The sequence below is a fragment of the Xiphophorus couchianus genome, chromosome 7, assembly GCF_001444195.1.
Source record: "Xiphophorus couchianus chromosome 7, X_couchianus-1.0, whole genome shotgun sequence".
Classification (NCBI taxonomy): Eukaryota; Metazoa; Chordata; class Actinopteri; order Cyprinodontiformes; family Poeciliidae; genus Xiphophorus; species Xiphophorus couchianus.
Genome location: NC_040234.1, coordinates 37,379,576 through 37,394,104, shown reverse-complemented (window position 1 = coordinate 37,394,104; position 14,529 = coordinate 37,379,576). Strand labels below are relative to the sequence as shown.

The 14,529-nt window shown below is 45.7% G+C and overlaps 1 protein-coding gene across 2 annotated transcripts in view; it reads left to right on the top strand.

Annotated features, from left to right (window-relative positions):
• The first annotated feature begins 1,615 nt into the window (after positions 1 to 1,615).
• The window catches only part of gli2a (GLI family zinc finger 2a), a 76,791-nt gene continuing 63,877 nt past the window's right edge, over positions 1,616 to 14,529 (top strand). Inside the window, exon 1 of one of the 2 annotated variants that reach the window (XM_028022755.1) lies at positions 1,616 to 2,016. The gene's annotated coding sequence lies outside the window, so the exon portion shown is untranslated. The remainder of the gene's footprint in view (positions 2,017 to 14,529) is intronic. The other variant, XM_028022756.1, reaches the window with a different exon arrangement.

Here is a 14,529-nt window from a genome sequence, read left to right as displayed (position 1 = left end):
AATAGTACCTCAAGGTTCAGTCTTGGCTCCCTTATTATTTGGCTCATTAATCAGCTGCCAGCCTTTCTGATGCTACATGACAGATACATGCAGATGATGCAGTAATTTGTCTACATGCAAAAAATAAGAAAAAAGCTGCAGAGAAACTGCCAACATTCATGTAATAGTGCAGTAATAATTTATGTAATAATTACAAACATTTCAAACATATTAGGAATAACTTGAGTGTGAAAACTTCAAAAGGATTTTAAAATGCTGTGACTTCCTCATATAATTGACTGCATGAAGAGTCAATAGAAAGTCTGAAGGTTCTGGTTCACCATCATCATCGTCACTGTAAAGTATTAAATAAGTGACTTGTTGAGCTGGGAAACCACCATGGTTTTTTCAGACATAATACTCATAAATAAAGTTGTTCACCACTAAAAGGAAATCAGTCCAGGAGCCGTTGGCAGAGACGGTAAAACCAGAAAATCAGTTCAGAAAACGTCTTTCTTTCTTTTCCTCCTTTTCTGATTGTAATTCTTGGAAAACATCAGAAACATTTCATCACTAAAGCAACTCAACTTTTTTCATATATTTCTTCTGATGGATACAACTTGTTTTTTATTGCTATAAATGTTTACTGTAAATTGAACGGTTATAATTCATGAGTCACGTTGTTGTTTCTAATTAGCCTATTTGGATAAATGATGTTTCATATTTATACTGATTAATATACATTAATATACTTCATGAGATGAAATTCTTGATTCTCTGTCTAGCAGTGAAACATGCTGGTGGGTTATGAGTCATTGGAGTTCGTTTGGAGAGGTTCTGCTGGGTTGGCCTTCTGGGAGGTTCTGGTCCAGGTGTGGTTCTGATTCTGCTGAGGCTCTGGAGTCCAGAACCTTCTAGACGGTTCTGGATGGGTTTCCATACATCAGAGTCTTCTGTAGATCAGGATGTTCTGGTTTCTGAGATTCTCTAGAATATTTCCTGCTGCCAGCAGGTTGTGATTACAGAACCAGAACCGGACCTGAAGCTGTGCAACAAAATGGATTAAAACAGAAGTAATGAAGGTTCTGGTTTTAGTTCGTTACAGTTTTAATTATAGTTTTAGGTAGTTACAGTTTTAGTTATACAGTAGTCATAATTAGTTATAGGTTTATTTATAGTTTTAGTTATAGTTTAGTTAGCTATATGTTTAGTTAGTTATTGGTTTTGCTAGCTATAGATCTAGTTAGTTATAGTTTTAGTTATAGTTTTTGTTATAGTTTTAGTTAGTTATAGGATTAGTTGTAGTTTTAGTTTTATCAGTGTGTTTTCTAACAACTCCTTGCTTTTAAATTATTTTTGTTTTTCTTTCCATGAATTTTTTTTCATCAGCGGTAAAAAAAATTCCTCCTCTCATCTTCTGAAAGTTTCTGTCAGTAAATTCAACTCTCCATGTGTTGACCCGAACAGAACCGAGCCTGTCCCAGAAGTCATCAGAGACGCTTAAAGTTTTGGGAAGTTCTGAAGAGCTGGGCCGAACCGGGCCGAATTAGTCCGGCCCATCTGCTGCAGCAAATGGCCCAATTCACCGGGGAGCGAGAGGGGAGGAGATCGGGAGGGAGGAGGGGGTCGGACTGAAAACAGATCCGCAGCCCGCAGATCTCACCAGCACCGCGTGTCTCTAAGGCGGAGAGAGACTCGGAGACAGACAGACAGACAGACAGACAGACAGGTCCAACTTTGACTCGCATCATGTCAGTTTGGTGAAAGCGGCGCAGCGCGGAGCAGCCGGACCTGCGCGGCTCCGGACCAACATGGATCACTGTGGGGAAAAGTTCCGAGAGTCCGTCTCCGTCTCTGTCTCCGCTCCGGGACTCTCATGTCCCGCTGCTTCCCAGAACTTCCCAGCTCGCTCCACGGAGGATCCAGCGCGCTGCTGAGTCCGAAGCAGAGAAAAGTTTTCACTTTTTCTTCACAACCAAAACTAGAGAAAAGGACGACAGAAGCTGGAAGAGCCTCGGCGGTGGAGACCCGCTGAAGGTAAGAGACGTTTCTAACGTGGTTTCTGCTGCTGGTCCACATGAAGCTCTCTGACCAGAACCTTTCGCATCTCGGCTGAACTTCTGACACAAGAATCCAAAAAATGTTCCTGCAACTCGATCCGAGGCGAAAGATGAGCTCAGGTTTCTGGGCGCCAATCCTCCAACTTTGGCTTTTTACTCCACATTATTTTCATTTCCTGCATCGAGTCGGAAATATTACCAATGAACACGCGATGTGCTAATCGATCACTTTCAATCAATTCACTGTAAAATACCAATAATAAAGTTTCTGACACGGAAGATCCTCCGAGAAGGAAGAAAATCACCAAACAGAGAGCAGAAGAAGCAGCGGCATGGCGAGGACAGACTGGGGACAAACTGAGGACAGACTGGGGACAAACTGAGGACAGACTGGGGGCAAACTGAGGACAGACTGGGGACAAACTGGGGACATACTGGGGACAAACTGAGGACAGACTGGGGACAAACTGAGGACAGACTGGGGGCAAACTGAGGACAGACTGGGGACAAACTGAGGACAGACTGGGGGCAAACTGAGGACAGACTGGGGACAAACTGAGGACAGACTGGGGGCAAACTGAGGACAGACTGGGGACAAACTGGGGACATACTGGGGACAAACTGAGGACAGACTGGGGACAAACTGAGGACAGACTGGGGGCAAACTGAGGACAGACTGGGGACAAACTGAGGACAGACTGGGGGCAAACTGAGGACAGACTGGGGACAAACTGAGGACAGACTGGGGGCAAACTGAGGACAGACTGGGGACAAACTGGGGACATACTGGGGACAAACTGAGGACAGACTGGGGACAAACTGAGGACAGACTGGGGGCAAACTGAGGACAGACTGGGGACAAACTGAGGACAGACTGGGGGCAAACTGAGGACAGACTGGGGACAAACTGAGGACAGACTGGGGGCAAACTGAGGACAGACTGGGGACAAACTGGGGACATACTGGGGACAAACTGAGGACAGACTGGGGACAAACTGGGGACATACTGGGGACAAACTGAGGACAGACTGGGGACAAACTGGGGACAAACTGAGGACAGACTGGGGACAAACTGAGGACAGACTGGGGACAGACTGAGGACAAACTGAGGACAGACTGGGGACAGACTGAGGACATACTGGGGACAAACTGAGGACAGACTGGGGACAAACTGGGGACATACTGGGGACAAACTGAGGACAGACTGGGGACAAACTGGGGACAAACTGAGGACAGACTGGGGACAAACTGGGGACAAACTGAGGACAGACTGGGGACAAACTGAGGACAAACTGGGGACAAACTGAGGACAGACTGGGGACAAACTGAGGACAGACTGGGGACAAACTGGGGACATACTGGGGACAAACTGAGGACAGACTGGGGACAGACTGGGGACATACTGGGGACAAACTGAGGACAGACTGGGGACAGACTGGGGACAAACTGAGGACAGACTGGGGACAGACTGAGGACAAACTGAGGACAGACTGGGGACAGACTGAGGACATACTGGGGACAAACTGAGGACAGACTGGGGACAGACTGGGGACAAACTGAGGACAGACTGGGGACAGACTGAGGACAAACTGAGGACAGACTGGGGACAGACTGAGGACATACTGGGGACAAACTGAGGACAGACTGGGGACAAACTGGGGACATACTGGGGACAAACTGAGGACAGACTGGGGACAAACTGGGGACAAACTGAGGACAGACTGGGGACAAACTGAGGACAGACTGGGGACAGACTGAGGACAAACTGAGGACAGACTGGGGACAGACTGAGGACATACTGGGGACAAACTGAGGACAGACTGGGGACAAACTGGGGACATACTGGGGACAAACTGAGGACAGACTGGGGACAAACTGAGGACAGACTGGGGACAAACTGGGGACAAACTGAGGACAGACTGGGGACAAACTGAGGACAAACTGGGGACAAACTGGGGACATACTGGGGACAAACTGAGGACAGACTGGGGACAAACTGAGGACAAACTGGGGACAGACTGGGGACAAACTGAGGACAGACTGGGGACAGACTGAGGACAAACTGAGGACAGACTGGGGACAGACTGAGGACAGACTGGGGACAGACTGGGGACATACTGGGGACAGACTGAGGACAAACTGAGGACAGACTGGGGACAGACTGAGGACAGACTGGGGACAGATTTGGGGACAGACTGGGGACAAACTGAGGACAGACTGAGGACAGACTGGGGACAAACTGAGGACAGACTGGGGACAAACTGGGGACATACTGGGGACAAACTGAGGACAGACTGGGGACAAACTGGGGACATACTGGGGACAAACTGAGGACAGACTGGGGACAAACTGGGGACAAACTGAGGACAGACTGGGGACAAACTGAGGACAGACTGGGGACAAACTGAGGACAAACTGGGGACAGACTGGGGACAAACTGAGGACAGACTGGGGACAGACTGAGGACAAACTGAGGACAGACTGGGGACAGACTGAGGACAGACTGGGGACAGACTGGGGACAGATTTGGGGACAGACTGGGGACAAACTGAGGACAGACTGAGGACAGACTGGGGACAAACTGAGGACAGACTGGGGACAAACTGAGGACAGACTGGGGACAAACTGGGGACATACTGGGGACAGATCTGGGGACAGACTGAGGACAGACTGGGGACAAACTGAGGACAGACTGGGGACAAACTGAGGACAGACTGGGGACAGATTTGGGGACAGACTGGGGACAAACTGAGGACAGACTGGGGACAGACTGAGGACAGACTGGGGACAAACTGAGGACAGACTGGGGACAAACTGAGGACATACTGGGGACAGACTGGGGACAGACTGAGGACAAACTGAGGACAGACTGGGGACAGACTGAGGACAGACTGGGGACAGACTGAGGACAGACTGGGGACAGATTTGGGGACAGACTGGGGACAAACTGAGGACAGACTGGGGACAGACTGAGGACAGACTGGGGACAAACTGAGGACAGACTGGGGACAAACTGGGGACATACTGGGGACAGATCTGGGGACAGACTGAGGACAGACTGGGGACAAACTGAGGACAGACTGGGGACAAACTGAGGACAGACTGGGGACAAACTGGGGACATACTGGGGACAGATCTGGGGACAGACTGAGGACAGACTGGGGACAAACTGAGGACAGACTGAGGACAAACTGAGGACAGACTGAGGACAGACTGGGGACAAACTGGGGACATACTGGGGACAGATCTGGGGACAGACTGATAGTTAGTTTAACTCTTGTAGTTTCTTGTATCTTAACTCTGTCATTTACCACTAACTCTCTTATGGATATTAAATATTAACTCTCCCAGAGTATTTTTAACTTCATAAGAGATATTTGTAATTATTAAATAGGTATACTTTTGATTGTTTTGAACTTTTAAAAATTGTCTGGAAAATAAACATTTAATAAAGAGGCAATGATTTTCTGCATGCTTCATAATTAGAAAACATATTACAACATGGAATAATTGACATGTTTCACATGTTGCTTATCAAAAGGTCTGTATGATCAATACAACACAACATGTATGAAGGTGGAGAAAGTTCATGTAATATAGTCCATTTTCTTTCTTACATTGTTGGATATTATTATTATGTATTATAATGTATTATTACATTGTTGAACCTGGTTCATCATCACTGATACCAACTTAACAATGAACCGCGGCGTGCTAAGCTAAATATGCTAACACTGAGCTATGCCTTAGCATACAGGTTGGTTTCAACTCAAAATAATAGAAATATAAACCATCTCAGAAAAATGGATTGACCAAGTTTGGTGAACAACTCAGACAGTAAATTGTCCTGAAACGACTCGTCTGCTGCCATGAAAAGGTTCTGATGAAGGTTCTGATGGACTCGGTCAGACCAGTGATTCTGGGGGCGAGTCGGTGAATTCAGTCCTTTAGTGTTTCAGCCGCTGTGAGAGTTCAGAGTTCAGAGTCAAGAGTTTCTGATTCCTTTTGAACAAACACTTTGTTTTAACACTGGATTTTAACTACTAATAATATACAGCCCAGAGTTACAGAAACAGAATGTGACTCTATTAGAATCACATTAACTCGGCTTTTGCACTAAATCCACTAACAGCAGAATATTTAGCCCAGTGAATGTTCTGTGTTAGAGCAGTTTTCAGTTTTCTTCTCCTGAAATCAGCTGAACTGTTCAGGACCGGCCGGGAAACTGCACAACAGAAAAACATTCATGGGAAAAAGAATCAATATATTTCCTTTAAAATGTAATTGCTCTTTATTTTCATAGTCCACTTCCAATTTATCAGCAGGCTCATTTGCCAATAACTGCTAAATATTTAGCAAACAAGCTAAATGTTTTGCTCCAAATGAAATACTGAATTTGTTAACTACATATTTAGGATGCTGGCTAAACATTTAGCTCAGGTCTAACCTACCAACTAAATATATATCTCCAAGCTAAATTTATAAACTAAATATTTAGCTTCTGAATTAAATATTTACTTGAAACTGTGACATTAATAAATGTATGACAAATGTGTTGAAGAAATGAGTTCTGTTCATTTTTTTTTCTGCGTAACTTTTCAAGCAGCTGTAGCTTTAGCCGCAGCGTGGCGGCGAAGTGACTGTCGCCCCCTGCTGGTGGAGTGAATGCTGCAATTCAGTTTGCACTAGTGAGAATAATAATAAACTGATTGATGGGATCAAATGAAATAAGTGAATGATTGAACTGGAATTACTTTTGTAATTGTTTTCTTTGTGTTGTAAATTGGTGATATAGAAATAAACTGAAACGGATGGAATCTGTCCTGAAGAAGCTGTTTAAATGTGAGTGAGGGTCCGTTCAGAACCAGGGTCTGCTTGATTGACCTGGAGCAGATAGAAGAGAGAGGCTGGCGTTTCGGGGTGGGGGGTAAATACCGATGCAGTCTAGCGTAGAGAGTCGGGGGGAGAGACTGAGTCTGAGGAGGGGGAGCAGTGCCAACTCCTCCTCCTCTTGGTGAGTAAGCTCTGATGCAGGGCAGAGAGCGTGCAGATCAGAACCAGAACCAGGTCCTCCTTTGACCCCATGGAGGACTGATGAAGGTGGGGGCTGATGGGGGCCGGTGGGAGCGGGGCGAGGGGTTGGAGAGGTAAAAGACGAAGACGTTCGCTCCTATCTGCTGCTGTGAGCAGAGAAAACAGGATAACATGGATCTGCAATGAAACCACTTCCTGTTGCTGTTCTGCAGAGTCTTGCATCATCCCTGCAAGACTCTGGGTCATATCAGACCCAGTGTTGGGTCTGATATGACCCAACACTGGGTCTGATATGAGCAGATTCAGGAGAAGAACCAGGAACAGACACAACAGATCCAGGCGGAGTCAGAGTCCTTTCCTCTGCTGCTTGGTAGAAAGGCTCACCTGGACCGTTGCACTTGTTGGATGAACTGTGAGAAATTAGATGTCAAAGAAGTTCTAACTGACGTTCTTTGTGAGCAGAGCTGTCCGATCTTTATCCCTGGTGAGTAAATCTAAAGACTCGGGTGAAAATGAAACATTTCTTTTCTCTTTTTGCTCTAAAACTTGTCTAATGTCTGTTAACGAGCCTGTAGAGCCTGACCTCACTGAGGCAACACAAACCTCAGGAAACAGTTCCTCCCACGATGACATCATGATGACATCATGGTGATGATGCTCACAGTCTGCTGACTCATCAGAAAGTTTCCCCTAAAGTTTCTTTAGGAACCTCATCATTGTCCGTCTGCTGACAAAGGAACAATGGCCGCCACAGAGCGGAGCTTCAGAGGGGAAGCTGTGCTGAGGTCGCGGGGTCACCAAAGGGTCAGGGGGCTGATTTCATTATCTGAACCCCAATAAACTCTCGTGACAATAGGAAGTCACCAGATTGACTTCTTCACCTTTTAGGGCACATTTAACCTCTAGAGGAGACATTGTTGTGGTGTTGGCAGGAAAAGACGATTAAACTGATTAAATTAAATTGACTTTAGACTTTTAAGTGAAGAGATTTTATGGAAAAATGTTTATTTCATAAGAAACTTTAGAATCTTCAGAAAGCAGAAGAGTATAATGAGAGGACGACCAGTTTCACCATCGATCAGATTCCTCTGATTCTTAAGCTTTATCGCATGAACATTTATGAAGTGTTTTATATTGTTGGAAGGATTAATAATTTGTGACAACAGAGTGTGCAAAACCTAAAATCAGAAAGTTTCATAAAGAGGTTTGCATGATGTGCACTTGGTGGCCGATGATTCTGACTCCAGTTAGGAGATTAAAAATCGATTTTTTTTAGTAGTCAAGTTTGTCAGCAAAGACGTTTCAGCAACAAGGAAGTTCAGAGGATTTAAATGATGGAAACATTTCAGTGCAGCAGAACAGAGAGAATCAAAACAGAACCAGGTGGTGTCTCTATCTTCCTGGTTCTAGTCAGAACTCCAGCAGCAGCGTTCTGGACCGTTGTCAATCAGACCTGTGAAGACGCTGCTGCAGGAATCAAAGCCTGGATGAGTTTCTCTGATCTGAGACTTTAGTCTCTGGTCCTGGAAATGTTCTGCAGCTGCTAGAAGGCCCACTGTGGAACCAGCTTTATGTGGATCTGGTCAGCCTGGTCAGCCTGATCCCTGGTATCCAGGTGGAAGAACTGAAGCTGACTCTAGATCTATAGCTCTAGAGCTATAAGTCTAGATTGTTCTTTAATTTCAGTTTTTGTTCAGCTGCAGAAGGTTTGGGCTCATTTCTCTGCTCTCAGGATTTGCTCAGTGATGGACGGTTCTTACTGCAGCTGTAACGTCGGGTTGAACGGAGGACGGTCGGTGCAGAGGAACTTTTCTGAGTTGCTCTTGGTTTGTTTAGTATGAAACTTGCTGCAGAGACGCATCTTGCAGAAACTGCGTAGATGTACATAGAGCAGAATCAGAGTTGGAGGACGGTGCGTCGGGAAGCAGAGGACAAACAGTTTGTCAGCTCTGATTTAGACAAGGGCTGTCCTGTAGCTGGTAGGTGGGCGGGGCCTGGTGGGCGGGGCCTGGTGGGATGGGACGCATTAGAGCTGAAGGGAGTTGAGTCGCCGCCAGGCCGCAGACTCCTCTGTGATTGAAGTGGAAGACGCATCGGGAGCCAGAGGCAGAATGTAGCATGAAGTTCTCTTTAACTGTCCCCCCTCTTCTGGCACCGGGCCAGAACCAGCTCGTTAGGGTCATTGGTTCTGGGCCCGTCTGGGCTCAACCATGAAGACAGGTGGTCCCAGTAGAACCTGGGGAAGTCAGCAGAAAACCAGTGTAACTGGATCCTCAGAGACTGGTTCCGATGGGAAGGGAACCTCCACATGGCTGGGTTAACATCAGATCCAAACCACCGGGATCAGAACCATCAGAGCGGACCTGAATGACGTTAATAAGATTCTCTGTGACGGTTTTTCAGGAACTCAGTTCGTTCACTTTCACAGTTCATTCATTAGAGGTTTGGTTTCCAGATGTTTCTGGGTTCCACCGGTTCCACCAGAACCTCATGCAATCAGAACCACGGTTCCTGCAGGAATTACTTCATTCCTGCATCAGTGGCTTCCCTGGTACTGGGATTTTCCCATTAAAACCAGTCTGGATCACTGAGCTGCTGGACTCCACCAGTTTAGCTCATTAACGGTTTTCCTGCCAAAAAATGTCTCAAGTTTTTGCAGAACTGAGGAAGTTGTTTTGAATTTAGCAGTTTTCATCAACAATCTCTAATGTTATACTTCACAATGCAATTGAAACACTGCTAGTGGTGCCCAACCAGCCCCTCAGCACCATGCAGCCACTGCCATGCTTCACAGTTGGTACAATTCAAGTCAGTCAACTGATCTTTCACTGATTCGTATCAAATGTTATCGGAAGGCTCTACAGGAGAAACAAGTCCAGTTTTTATAAGACGGCTTCAGTTCAGCCACACACTGCGTCGAGTCAGGCGTCTTCGTTCCAGATGAATCAGAGTTATGAAATAATTCTAGTTCAGCTTCTCATAAACTGGTCAAGTTTTCGATCTGAGGAACATTTTGACATCTGTTGATTCGTAGCTTTGGAGCAATTAGCTCAGAAGAGGAACCAGTTCAGGGCAGAGGAAGAACTGCTGAGTAGCAGAGGGTCGGGTTGAACTCAGAACTTCAGAACTTCAAAAACCCAGAATGCCAGAAAGTGGGGGTTGGGTTTCTGTCAACACTGAGACAGAAGTTCCTGTTTCAGCTGACCTCCAGCTGACCTCCAGCTGAAACTGGAACATGTCCTCAGCTTTTCCCTCCACCACAGCCTCGCTCCTCTTCCTCCTCTTCCTCTCTGACTGCTGACCTCGTCCAAATCTTCGTCCTTTCTTTGTCAGAAATGTAACATGGTGACGTTCTCTGGCTTTATGTGCTAAATACTTGCTAACTGACAGTAATCAGATTACTGATTACTCCTTGAAAAAGTAATTTAGTTAGATTAGTGATTACTTGATTTAGAAAGTAACTAAGTAACTTTTGTAGTTACTTTCAGCAGCTGCTGACAACAACGCTCCGCCACCTGTGTAAATAATATTGATCTTTGCCAAAACTTAATTGCAAGTTATTTCATAATTTCATCAACAACGTGTCTCTACTTATAAGGTTGAACTGAAGGGGAGATTGTTTACTGACTACAACAGTGCAAAAAGAAAACTAGTTATTTTTTCCTGTTTTTGTGTTTCACTACTGTAGGACTTTACAGCCCCCCAGCCCCCACCCCCCTGCCCCAGCCTCCAGCCTTCTGTGTTACGGCCCTGTGTTTGCTGTCACAGCGCATCGCACAGCGGTTCTCCTGCGGCTCCACAACTTCCTGCTTTTGGAGCGGTCTCCGGTCCGCTTGGTGTTCACATATTCATTCCAACCGAACCAGAGTTCACTTCAGCCGAACCCAGACCTCTGGGTTTGGTGGACCAGAGGTCAGAGGGTGATTAGCATCCACACCTCACCAACTGGACCTGACTTTGTCTAGACAGATGGAGCAGAGTTTGCACTCGAAAAAAAACTGAGTCTGGAAGAAGTGCATCAGTGATTTATTCTCCAAAACATAAAAATCAAAGTCCTGTTTTATGAATTTTTTAACGGTCACAGGAGATCTGGTGGAAAAGCAAATCAAAAGGCTGCATGTAATCTAACCACTCGTCCAAGATAACAGTAAGGAAGACAGAAAAAATGTCAAATAAAGCCATATTTTGACTTTTATTGGTTGTTTTGTTCGCCTGCATGACTGGCTGTCAGAAACCTGAGTGCAGGCGGCATGGGGGCAGCAGACCTCACTTATCCGTCCCTCAGAGTCTGCCAAGTGAGCAGAGTGTGCAGCAGCAGTTGGTGAGCCGCTCAACAACCCAATGTGTGTCTGCGTGCATGTGCTGGCAAGGAAGGCAGCCGACCAGCATACGGATCGCATCCAGCGAAAGATAGGAAGGAAGAAAGTGGGACAAGCAAAGCCTGGAAATCTTCAAAACCAGAGGGCCTCTTTTCATGTGTGTTTGCATTCCTTTCAGTGTTGGTGAAAGAGGAGCTGCTGGTGGAGGAGAGCAACACTTGAAACTGAACGAGGTGCTAAGAAAAACACACACCGGGTCTCATAACAAAAGTCCTGCTAGTTTGAGACAAAAGAGGACAGAAAGTAGATGAAGCTGAAGAGAGGAAGAGGCTTTATCTGGAAAAGTCAAACGGGCCACAGAAGAAAGAGAAGTGCTGACCCAGTTACTGCTCCTCTGCCTGAATGAAAAGCTTCATTAACCTCTGAGACTGGCTGGCATCATCGGACCAAACACTCACCACTTCACCTTCAGGATTCACCCTGTCACCAGCAAGTTTAGTGGATTCCATCTCTGTGCTGATTGGTTGATATTACAGATCAATAATCAGACGAGGCTCTTCCTGTGTTTCTGTTTTCCTTTTATATTATTCCCCTTGCTGGCATTATTGAGACCTTTTCAGATTTCTCTCATCACAGCTGGACAGGTCGGCCATCGGCGGGTTTAAACACCAGTAAGATGGAAACTGATTATTGCTCCCAGTCAGTTACATCTGCATCCTTCTGCCCGTTACTAAAATCAAAGGTAAAAAATCCAGATATCACATTTGATTCATCTTCAGGCTTCGACTCGCATTAAGGCCGTTTCCTGTTCCTGTTTCTTCCATTTAAGAAACTTTTCTAAAATCAAACAGATGGTCTCCAGAGTTGATCTGGAGAAATCATCTATGCTTTAGTCTCATCTCGTCTGTTACTGTAACGCCCTTTTTACCTACCTGGATCAATCTTTAATTTCTCGTTTGGTATGAAGTCAGAACGCAGCAGTCAGAGTCCTGACTAAATCCTACACTCCGGCCTCCAGTTGATTTTAAAATCGGTTTTAAAGTTCTGGTGCTGACATTCAGAGCGTTACATGGCCAGGCTGCTGGTTATCTTGGATACAGCTCTACATTATGATGTCATTATGATGTCACCCGGTGACCTTTGACCCCGTCCAATAACTGAATAGATGCTTACAACAGATAAATATGTTGATGTGCCAAAACCTTTTCCAGCTGAACAAAAACAAAACTTAAGTTATTGTCTTTGGACCTAAATGTGAGGATTTTTATTTTCTGTGTTCAGTTGAATCTCCGTGTTTCCCGTCGACCCCTCGATCGTCCCCAGCTGTCCCTCGTTTCCCCTGATTACTTTCCTTGTGTATTTAAGCCCTCTTGTGTCTCCTGCTCCTTGACGGATCCTTGTCGTCTCTATGCAGTCGTCTGTTGTCATTTTGTGCGCCAGTGCTACCAGTGTATTTGAGCTATTAGCCTCATCGTTCACCTCTTCACTGCTTCATTAAACCATCATTTACTCTTCATACCTGGGTCCACCGTGTCTACCTCACAGCCTCAAATCATGACACTAAAGAGGAACAATCTAGAGCTATACATCTAGAGCAGGGGTCTCAAACTCCAGTCCTGGAGGGCCACAGTCCTGCAACTTTTAGATGTGCCTCTGCTGCAGCACCTGAACAGAATAATTAGGTCATTAAGGTTCTGGAGAACCGATCTACACAAGGAGGAGGTAATTAAGCCGTTTCATTCCAGTGTTTTGTACTTGTGGCACATCTAAAAACTGCAGGACTGCGGCCCTCGAGAACTGGAGTTTGAGACCCCTGATCTAGAGTCAGCTTGAGTTCTTTCACCTGGATCAGGCTGACCTCTGCCCTCTGCCCTGACCCTCCAAATCCACATAAAGCCGGTTCCATAGTGGTTCTTCTCTCAGCTGCAGAACATTTCCGGGACCAGAGACTAAAGTCTTGGATCAGAGAAACTCATCCAGGCTTTAGTTTCTCTTTAGTGGCTTTGATTCCTGCAGCAGCGTCTTCACAGGTCTGATTGACAACCCAACGGTCCAGAACGCTGCTGCTGGAGTTCTGACTAGAATCAGGAGGATAGAGACACCATCTGGTTCTACAGTCCTTCACTGAAAGAAGAGACTTTAAAAACTGCCGGTAGTTTAAAAATCATTGAACGGATTACAGATCTGCTGCTGGATTCAACCTGCAACCTCAGGTCTTCTGGTTCTGGTTCTGATTCTGGTCTGCATCCCCTGAACCAGGATGCAGGTTTATTTGTATATTGTGCACAATACAGAGAGCTTGTAAGACAGTTAATAATGAAGTTCTGAAGGAAAATCTCCCCCAGGGGGTTTCAACATGAGTTTTGTACCAAGGAGAAAGAATCCAAAACATGTAGGAAAATAACTCCCAACCTCCTACATGTAACCCAAATAGCTTCATTCGGTGGGTGTTCACAAGCATTTAGAATAAACATATAGCAATATACAGTGTATCACAAAAGTAAGTACACCCCTGACATTTTGCAGATATTTAAGTTTATCTTTTCATGGGACAAAACTGAAAAAATGACATTTTGACACAATGAAAAGTAGTCTGTGTGCAGCTTATATAACAGTGTAAATTTATTCTTCCCTCAAAATAACTATATACAGCCATTAATGTCTAAACCACCAGAAACAAAAGTGAGTACACCGCTTAGAGAGGGTTCCTTAAGTGTCAATATTTTGACCATTATTGACCTAAACTAGCTTAACCCTCCTGGGCCTGGAGTCACCAGAGCTTCACTGGTTGCCACTGGAATGTTTTTCCACTCCTCCATGATGACATCACAGAGCTGGAGGATATTCAAGACTTGGCACTCCTCCACTTTCCACTTGAGGACGCCCCAAAGATGTTCTATTGGGTTTAGGTCTGCAGACATGCTTGGTCAGTCCGTCACCTTCACCCTCAGCCTCTTCAGTAAAGCAGTGATGGTCTTAGAGGCGTGTTTGGGTTTGTTATCATGCTGGACCACTGCCCTGGGATCCAGTTTCCAGAGGGAGGGGATCAGGCTCTGCTTCAGTATTTCAAGGTACAGATTGGAGTTCATGACATGTGAACATCTGCTGCACTCCTGCAGCCCCAGACCATGGCATTC